We start from the raw sequence: 10,286 nt of genomic DNA on the forward strand, positions 1-10,286 counted from the left end.
TAACGCTATTGTAGTTCAATCCCCTCTCCTTGCTCTTTTCTTACTAAGGCCTAGAGTCAGGGAATCATAGTAAATGAAGTAAATGAAATGAGAGGACTTCTGGAACTTACCTGCTATTCTCTTCTGCAGATCAGCTATCTGCACTGTTCTTGTGCAGATAGCATCTTCCCTTTGTTGTTCTTTGTTGTTGTTTTTTAATAAAGCTTGATCTTTTCCTGCATATATATTTTTTTCTTCCTGCTGCCAAAGCCAATGATTAAAGCACTTATCCTGTCCACAATTTTGTTTGTTTGTTTGTTTGTTTATTTTCTGTGAGAGCCTTTAGAGAACTTTAACCTGCTTCTCCTCTGCTTCCGATAGCTTTGACTTTTCTCCTGGATCTTCCCTGGTCTTTCTCATTTTGTCAATACCTCTCTTGAGGTATACTACCTAAGTCTGGACACAGTATTTCTTTCCACTGTGTCCTATCAGTCCTGATCAGAGTAGGTAGGATTATCCATGGGTCTTACCAGTAGCTCTCATGTCTGTCTGCATACAAGACCCTTTTCTGCAACATCATGAGGTTGCTGACACATTTTTAGCTTTTGATCAAGTAAACGTCAGCTCTTTCTATTTTATTGATATCTATGCTGTTAAAAAGGTGAAAACCAGCTGTTTCAGATTTGTAGCACAGACTACTTTATTACACATGTAATAAATGTAACTCACACACTCTGAGTTACATACAGAAGTATTAGGTATAGTAATTGGAAAGTTGGTACACTTCAGACAGCAAGTGTACTGCCCACTACATTCAGTTCTCTCAAGCTATGACACGAATTTGTGTCAAGTACCAATATGGATAGAGCAGAGTTAAGAGTTTTGTTTACTAATGAAAGTCAAAAGTATCAAAAACAACAACAACAAATTGGAAACTCTATTCTGTCGGCTTGTTTTAGAATGTTATTGTTAATTGCTGAAATGACTAAAGTGACGGTAAGTGATGGTTATAAAGATAAAGACTGTTTCTGGAACAATCAGCTTTTGGAATTATCATTAGTATTGGAATAATTAGCCTGCCTGTGTGTGATGTATAATTACATATAAATATATACACCCAAAAAAGTTAGGAACATTTCCTTTAAAATTATATATACACACACACACATATATATATAATATTTATTTATTTATTTTCCAATTATGATCTATATGCTAAGTTTTCTGCCAGGACAAATAAAGCAATAAGGAATTTCAAAAATATCAAAGAGCTACATGTTTCAGATAATCTGATGTTTTGGGCATAACGAACTATATACTATATATTCATCTAAGTTTCCATTGTTTTATACTACAGGATTTGAAGAATTTTGTGGATTTTTGGTAATATACAATCTCTAGAACACCAAAAGTTTTCAAATTTGTGTTTTATTACAAATTTGTGTTCTTCTGTTAAATCCAAACAGCTCTGGTACATTTACTTATTCCTACATGTTTTTATGTGTTTTATGGCTCCCAGACAGCAGGACTAAAATAGTTCTCTGGGTCCATCTAAAAAGAGATTTTTTTTTGATGTAAATGTCAGATTTACTGCTAATGGAGAGAAGCAGTATTCTGAGTGAAGGTGCTTGCTCTGACCAGTAGCAGTTTATTCTCTAAGTTCTGGGAGTAAATTCAGTTAAATTTTTCCAATCTTATTTTTTTTCTTAATTGATTTACAAAACACTAGAAGAGACTTCTCTTCACACAACCACCCTCTAGCAGAAAAATGAGTCTCTGTTACATAAATTTTAAGTATTTAAAATTATTTCTGAAGTAAAGTGGACAGTAATTGCCAGGGCTTTTTACAAGGTTGTGCTGAGGCTGCCCACCACAACTGGAGAGTTGTTTTCCTGCAGATCTAAGCATCTTGATTCTGTCTCTCTTCTAATGTGCTTTTTCCTTTGAAAAAATAATCTAATTAATTGCTTCATGCAAGGCACCTAGTTTTCCTCTACCTCTAAATATCAGCGGCATGTTGTGTTGCAGTCTATGAATGTAACCAATATTCAGCCCATTTACACAGTAAACAGAACAAACAGATTTTCATCCTGATTGCTCCAAGATCAAAAGGTTTCATCCCCTTTCAAGAATGCAAATACTCTCTTATGATTTGGGATTTCAGATCAGCACTTTTCATCTTTCTTACAAGAGGTATGTCTGCTTTTCCATCACATGATTTTCTGTGACTACCAGAGAGAGTTTATACATTGTACATTAAGGTAAGCCCCTCTTTAGCCACATTCCTCAAAACAAAACAACAACCAAACCAAACCAAACCAACAAAATTTTTGAAAGCAAGTAATTTAAGGGGAAACAAAGACAAACAAAACTAAACAAAAAATAAATTTAAGAAGCACAACTGACAACAGAATGTTGTTGACACTAAATTCAAGTAGAAATGCAGATAATTCAGAGGCTTTCAAGTAGTTATTTGATTACGGTTTGAGTGGATATTTAACTAGTAAATTGAGTGAATATATCCTCAGTATACTGTTTTACTTAAATCTGTATTTATAATGCATTTGTTTCTCATGACAGTTAAATAACATATCACAAATAACATTTTAGTGAACATAATCTGCAGGCTATCAGTAAAACTAGCATCAAAATCAAACAACTCTTTATTGCAAATTCATATCTATCTTAAACTACCTAATTACCTGATTACCTGGAAAAAAAATCAATTGGGTGGCTTAAGGACACCAATACAATTTCTTATAATGATGTCTCTCAAAGACCAGTCTCTCCAGCAAGAACTGAAAGTTAGTGTAGAATTGGAAACAAATTGTAGATATGAAAGTCTCCTTTTTCCAGTATTCCATAGATATATTAGGGGGAATAAAATTTACCTGCACTAGAATACCGATGTTACATGGAGTTACTTCAAATCTAAATGTAGGTAACTGTAGCATCTTAAGAAGGGAATTTAAAACACTTCTGTGTAATCTAACTGAAACAACTGAGGTAAAGAGCCCATCAATGTATAGACACAGTTAGTAGGGATGCTCTTCTAGAAAGTGATTTACTGAGTCGCTGCTAAGTCCTGATTTTTTAGGGAGATTTCTGAGGAGTTATTTCAGTACAGCTCACACTGAGACACAGACAAGATTACACCAGGTTGTTTTTCAGCTGCTCTCCTGACTCCCTGGACTTAAAGGATATATGTAATGTCATTCTCATATTTTGCCACTGCATGGTGAATGGAGCAAAAAACTGTCCTATCAAGCACAACATCTTCTTTTAGGTACTACATGTAGCCTTTGTATTTAGGAAGATGAAATTCTCCCATTTCAGAAACTTGGGGTCTATTAAGGATAGCTAGAGGAACTTGCCCTTTCTGCTCTTTGTTCACATCATGCCAGTCAGAGCCTGTTAAAAAATGATCGTAGGACGCATAAATGACTGTAAGTATGGAAAAGTATTTATGCATGAGAAAGTATCAGATATCATTCATATTGAAGGCAAGATTTTTGATTAATGTATGTTTTAAAAGTGCACACAACATTATGCAATTATTTGCATGTCAACCTTTTAAAATTAAGCATGTGATTAAACACTAATTGATTCACTTAAATCAAAGCTATGCTTTAAGAAGATTGCCTGGTTCTGCTATTGACTCCAAAGTGTGTAAAAGCTCTTTGTTATTTCTTCAGACTGATTTAGCCTGCAAAGTCTCAGCTCTCACTTTGCAAAGAAAACTGACAACACGTGACACATCAAGAAAGCTTTTTCACTCCTATTAAAGTGCCCTTCTTTCTGTTTTGAGGACCACAAGTTGGTCCTCTGGGATGTAGCCATCATATTGATTCAGGCTGTCTGCAGAATAGATATCAGAAAAGCATATCAAAAACAAATCAGAAACAAAGTCAAAACAAACAAACAAACAAATCCAATAAACTTCCTATATATCCAAACCCAAACTGGAAAATAAATACACAATGGCTCTACTCTGCTTCCAATGTCATAGTATCTGCTATTGAAAGTTAAGACATATTTCAAATAGACAGAATAGGGAATGCAGTGCAGAAGCGACATCATTAAAAGACTAAGTTTAGCTTGTAATTCTTCTTGCTTTTTTATATTATCACCTCCTCAAACAATCAGGGAATTTGAGAGTTGAACACCAGGGGCTCCAGAGAATGTAAAATATCCTCACATGGATTTTATTCTCTCCCATCTCTCATTTGTTTCCAAGATGAGTTCATCCATCTTTAAATGCTTAGGGACAAATTATAAATATGGAAGCCAGTGAAGCAGCTGTTGCTAAGAAGGAGAGGTAGAGGGAAGAAAACTGTAAACCTCTGTAACACATAAGCACAATTTAAAGAGTGTGCTTCTTCAAATCATAAAACTGGCAAGAATCTCAGACAACCAGAACATGTATTACTTCCAAATCCACCTGTTCTCTGTTCCTAACCCCACATTCTCTTCTATATACTAACAGCACAAATATAAGACTTAGATTAAAAATCACTAATTTCTGTGTTATATTCTACAAAAAATCTTTCAAATGTGAAATAACAGGCAAGTTATTTATCAAAAATAAAACCAAATAATTATCTAGCTTTATTTTCTGTTTTGTTGGTGTTGTTTTTGTTGTTGATGATGATGATTATTTTTGTTATTGTTGTTGTTTGTTTGTTTGTTTGTTTTTTAGGTAGGGAAAGAAATGAACAAACTGCTTAGAGATAACTTGTAATTGAGAGCAAAACAGAAACAAAACCTAAAGCTATTAGAGGCGTTAAAAGTTGTAATTCTTCCTAAATTTGTGAAGAAACATAAAATCATAATTCAAGGCAATTGCATATTCCTATATTACTGTTTCTTGGAGAGCAGGGGGTGAGAGGAAGGGTCGACAGAAACAAGCACATAAATCTGCAAGAAGTGTCAAAGGTAGAAGCTGGTGCACTGTCCTAAGGAGTCTAAAGTTTTCTCTGAGAAGATAAAAGTACCTACCTCAGCAAGCTATCACTACTTGTCCACTGTAGATTATTTTCCTGTTAGGTATGCTACCATCATCAAGGATGCTCCCTTCTGTAACCCGTTTCTGTCAAATGGGAAAAAAAAAAAAAAAAAAGTATTAATCTTCCTCAATCTTCCTCTTGAAAGCACTCAAATTCACTCAGATTGCTCTGACAGAATGAGGTTATGGTCACTATATGTGAAGTTCTGTTGATGGATATGAGGAGGCACGGACCACTAGTGACAAGGAGGGTGGAATGAGGATGGATGCAAATGCCGGCAGTAGTGTCTTATGCTGCCACAACAAAATTGCAACCAGAAATCCTCTGTGAGCACAGCCAAAGAGGCATCAGTGCCTTCCCAGAGTGCTTGGAAGGGAAAGTTAATCTCTTTTGCATGATCTGAATGATCTGTAATGTAAGACCTGGTCTAACATTTGGGCAAGGGGCACTGATACAGATAAGACAGATCACCTTGCACAACAGACATCACACCAGTAAAAAGAGCACATTTATATACTTTCTAGCCTGAGTTCACAGTAGTAGCTGAATTTCTTCAGAATTTAGATCATTGCAGTGCAGCACTTTTACAGAATGTTGCTTTTTACTCTTCACTCTGATTAACAAGCAAATACTTTAATTCAAAATTTGTGTTAGTGTGTGTGTGTGTGTAAACATTAAGCTTAGCAGAAAAACTGCATATATACATGGTCTTTAATCTCTACTGATTTCTGATCCTTAGATTTTTGGATGACATAAAGTATTTATGCAGTATTTATTGTGAATTTCATACCACTTTGAAAAGTCTTATCTTCCTTTAGATGGCCTTCATCTTTTGTCATCTTAGGTGGCCTGCAGATCCAAATTAATGAGAAAATTAACAACTTATCAGCACTGGGACAACTGCGAGATCATCTTAAAACCCCACCTTAAAGGGAAGGACTGTAAAACAGCTTGGGAGAAAGACTGAGAAATTTGCTTGGAGGTGCCTGTTACTTTCATTTCATGTATGTAACCTTGAGTCAGGTAGCATTTTCATTATCAAAATAAGAAGTTACGTTATATGTTGCATGCACTGAACATACACACACACAAGAAATTTCATTATTAAGTATCATTCATTAACAATGTTTTTTAATCATTATTACACTAGTTTTCATTTAAATGCCATTACTCTGTTCATGTTCCCTCTTAAAAATAATAATAATAATAATAATACCCAAAATATGTAAGTATGTATTAGTTCTAAAATGGTTACTAACTTAGTTATTTTCTGGTATGTAGCTATCAAGATTGGTGACAAAATATTTACTAGCCTATAAATCTGCCAAGAGCATTAATATATACCACAAACTGAACAGCAGATTATTCATTCTGGCTATTAATAATTCATTTAAATATGTGTCTGTTGGATTTCAAATTCATTATGTATTATGAATGTCATCGATATATAATATTAGATTATATCTGGCAATATTAATTAGCTCAGATCATATCCACCATTATTCAACATAACGTTCACTTTCAAGACTGTGAACCACACTTTGGGCAGACTTTAAAGCTCTGTCCAGAGAAAGATTATGATGGTGATTTCCAAAGCTTTTTTTGTAGTTCTATAGGGTCTAAGTGGACAAGAAATCATAAAGCTTTCCCTTTCTACTACCATTATAGGATAATAATAGTATTTTATTTTCCCACAGTTTTCGGAAAATTTTCTGTGCTCTAATTGCTAATATATTTGGCTGATAACTTTGAGATATATCAGAGGGATTTGTCTTCTGTTGTAAATCTAATAAATATACAGTGCTGATGACTGTCTATTAGACTTTAATTAGGAAACATCTTTTGCATATCCAGCTCAAGTGGATGTGTCTGCTTTATTCTGGAGTAGTGGTTGATGATTTCCAGCAGAGAGTTACTTGAGTTAGGGTGTTTTATGCTGCATATTTTCTAGTTATCTGTAACAATGCCTGCTCACCAAACAGGTGACTGAAATCAGCACTACACTTGAGATGCTCATTTTTCTCATGCTCAAATTGACAATAGTTTGTTTTTCTTGTATACGAAAAGATATTTCATAGCTAGTATATCATTTTATATGACTTCTTCTGTAATATTACTTACTATCACCAGTTCCGAGAGGAATAGATGTTCACATAATTTGCACATTCATTTTAGGCCTTCTGAAGTATTGATGATATATATTGTGGAAAGTGCTCATTGTATTTTTTTTTTTTTAATTTTATTTTTTTTCTAGGTAGAAGTGGCTCAAACCACTGATTATATGATCTTTGTGCACATAATTTTTGTTCCTTGAAAATGTTACCTTCAAAGCCTCGATAACTTTTCACTGTAGGAATGTGAAATCAAACAGAATCAGAAAAGTGAGAAGATTTTCTTCTTCATTATCTTAATGGAGTTTCTAAAATACTTTTTTCTTTTCCCTTTGATTTTTACAAGGATTTTTGTTTCATAAAAGACCTATATGTAATATTATTTTGTGTTAGGTATTTTTGTGTCACAGCTGAACTCTAGACTTGTCAGAGATGATGTCATTCATTTTGTTTTGGTATTTTGGGAAAGTATTATTCAGTACTGCCTGGTTATGTCAGCAGCCAGTTATGTCAGACCAAGATATTGTATTCTACTGAATTACTTTATAAAAAAAACTTACTTATCTCATTCTACTAACAGCAAAATCCTGAGCAACATTTTGTTTCTTCATTTTGCTTCATTTCCTCTAGGAAATCATTGGTCACCTTATGTAATTTTCATTTAATTTTCTTCAGATTGTTCATGAAACATGCTCCTCAAACATGATCAGCTATAGTTGAAAAGTTGTTTTTCATTTTGTTGATCTTAAATAAAATTCAAATATTTTTTCAGAGTTTAGTAATAGTAGACAGTCTTAGGCAGGAAGACAAGACTGGTAGAGCTAATGGGCTACCTAAGCAATACTTACGCTTTGGTGAGGTCGTTTTTGAGGCTGACAAGACCAAAGAAAGCACAGTATGGGATACATAAAGTTGGTTTAATCCATCTCAACCCATCAATACTATAATAATGCAAACAAGTTTATCTATTTAGAAGTGCCATGTTCTGATTAAAAAGGAAGGCTTGAGATCCTGCACGTAACCAGATCCAAAGAAGAAAAAACACAAATAATGTAAGTTATCTACTTTGATTTGGACAAATTAATCTTCCATATGCAGTTTTGCTTTTCCCTTTCTCCCTCTGTATTTTTCTTTTATCTTCCTTTGTAATCCAGGATTGTTCTTACTATCTACTTATTCTATCCTATTTGGTTCCATTTGTTTCCTAAAACATCCTGTCTATATTGAATAAGTCATCAGACTACCCATAAATTACCCTCTCTCAAAAGTTACTGCTTCTAACCCTCCGATGACTACCTCTTGTTTCTCAGTAAAGAAAAACACAGCATTTTAAACTAACCTTCACTTTTCCATGTTGCTCACATGTCTCTAAAAATCTAGAATTCTCTTAGAGGTGCATAAAATACTTAGTTTTTCAGATACTGTTCCTTATGGTATTTTAATGAAAATCACTCTGTTCATGACCTCTCCCATGAAGAATGAGCCTTGCTTTGATTCACTTTCCATGAGAAAGTGTGTAATGTCAGCATGTGAGAGAAAGGCATTCTGTGCACACCTCACTGCACATCTTTTCTTTATGACTTAGGGCACATTAACCAAAAAATAGGAGAATCCCAGCTTCCTTACCATCTCTTTGTGACTGCTGCCAGCTCTCCAACAGCTGACACTATTGTGCTGAAGTCCCATCTGGACTTGCAGCCTTATATTGACTGGTGCTGTCCATTCAAGAATCAGATCTTGAAATATTATTTTCAGCCTGGAATATTAAGTTAAAATTAAACCATCTCAAAGGTATTGAAGGGAAGGAAATGCCGAGAGGGTAACAGAGATGATCAAAATAAAAAGTTCAGCAGTTAGTTACTGCAGGAGTAATTTCATATCCATGTAAAAATATGGGGTGAAATAATCAACACAGGATTCTAACCGATGTTTTAGACCTTACTTGTCCTTGTAGTCAGCAGAATATTTTAAAGAGATGGAAGCAGACTAAACTATTTCAATCACATAAACAACTTCTACTCTCAGATCTTGCTTACATTAGATACGGCACCATATAAGTAATCTAGTTTGCAAAACCAATCCTTATTATGCTTTACACAAAAAGACATTCTATGCTCCATTGAGTGTATTGCTTGTATGTTATTATTTTAAAGGAGTCCAATAAACAGGGTTTCTAAAACTGAAGTGCCATGTCTAAAATAAGCTGCAACTCAAGTCTTGCAAGTGAGGAAATAAAAATGCAAAGATGTCATAAATGTTTTAGTTTATTTTAGAAATATGACACATATGACAATAAACAGGACTGCTTGATAAATAACTGAGTTTCCAAAATTCCAAGATCGTTGTGAAGTAGAAAAAAGAGATGGGAAGAAAAGAAGATAAATTTTTCTTTACTATGTTTGTGCAAATTTCTCTAGATTCAGACTTATTTACTATAAAGCAATATTCTTAATTTCATATATATATTCTCATTCTACCTCTGGAGATATTTTCTTAATAGATCTTCCTAAAAATAGAGGAAAACATAGAATTTGCAGAAGATCTTTTGAACAACTGAATATTTATTTTGCGTCTTGCAAAGGAGCAGTTTTGTACTGGATTTGACATCCTCAGATGGGCCAAAGGCCATCTAAGGCTCTCAAAATGCCTAATTAATGGCTTTCCACTAATGCAGCGCTCACCAGCATTTCTTTCCCCCATTTAGGTAAGATCGTTACCAGAGTGAAGCTACTGACAGATGTAATTTAATTATTCTAAGACTCATGAAATTTTGCCTTTTTTTTTTTTTTTTTTTTTTTTTTTTTTTTTTCCAGGAGACTCCTTAGAGCCCCATGTAGTGAAAAGAGTGTTTGGTCTCTGTGTGCCAAGCTTTCTTGTTGCTTGTTTGAACTGACTTTGAAAGTAAAAGAAAAATTTGAAAGTCCCAACAATATATCAACCTAAAATGTTGAACTGTATTTCAGACAAAAGAACCTGCCACAGTTCTCCAGGAAAAGCAATGCTACCTGTACAAAAACTGCTCTACCAAATTGAATAGTGTTTTTATTTCTTACTACTTATTTTGTTAAAGCTTTATAAAGAAAACAAGCAAACAAATCTTAAGCACACTGGAGGGTGTGTTTAATTTTGTATTACAGAAGCTTATGACTTATCTCAACGTCACCAAGCAGGCCATGTTTTCTGCTTGGTG

General features: G+C 34.1%; 1 long non-coding RNA gene across 1 annotated transcript in view; it reads left to right on the top strand.

Moving 5' to 3' along the window:
* The window catches only part of LOC118164962, a 49,865-nt gene extending 42,467 nt beyond the window's left edge, over positions 1-7,398 (top strand). The window contains exons 2-3 of the long non-coding RNA XR_004749774.1: positions 5,830-5,989; positions 7,240-7,398. This is a non-coding gene — a long non-coding RNA (uncharacterized LOC118164962). The remainder of the gene's footprint in view (positions 1-5,829; positions 5,990-7,239) is intronic.
* The last annotated feature ends 2,888 nt before the right edge of the window (positions 7,399-10,286 follow it).

This window comes from Oxyura jamaicensis, chromosome 3 (assembly GCF_011077185.1).
Source record: "Oxyura jamaicensis isolate SHBP4307 breed ruddy duck chromosome 3, BPBGC_Ojam_1.0, whole genome shotgun sequence".
Lineage (NCBI taxonomy): Eukaryota > Metazoa > Chordata > Aves > Anseriformes > Anatidae > Oxyura > Oxyura jamaicensis.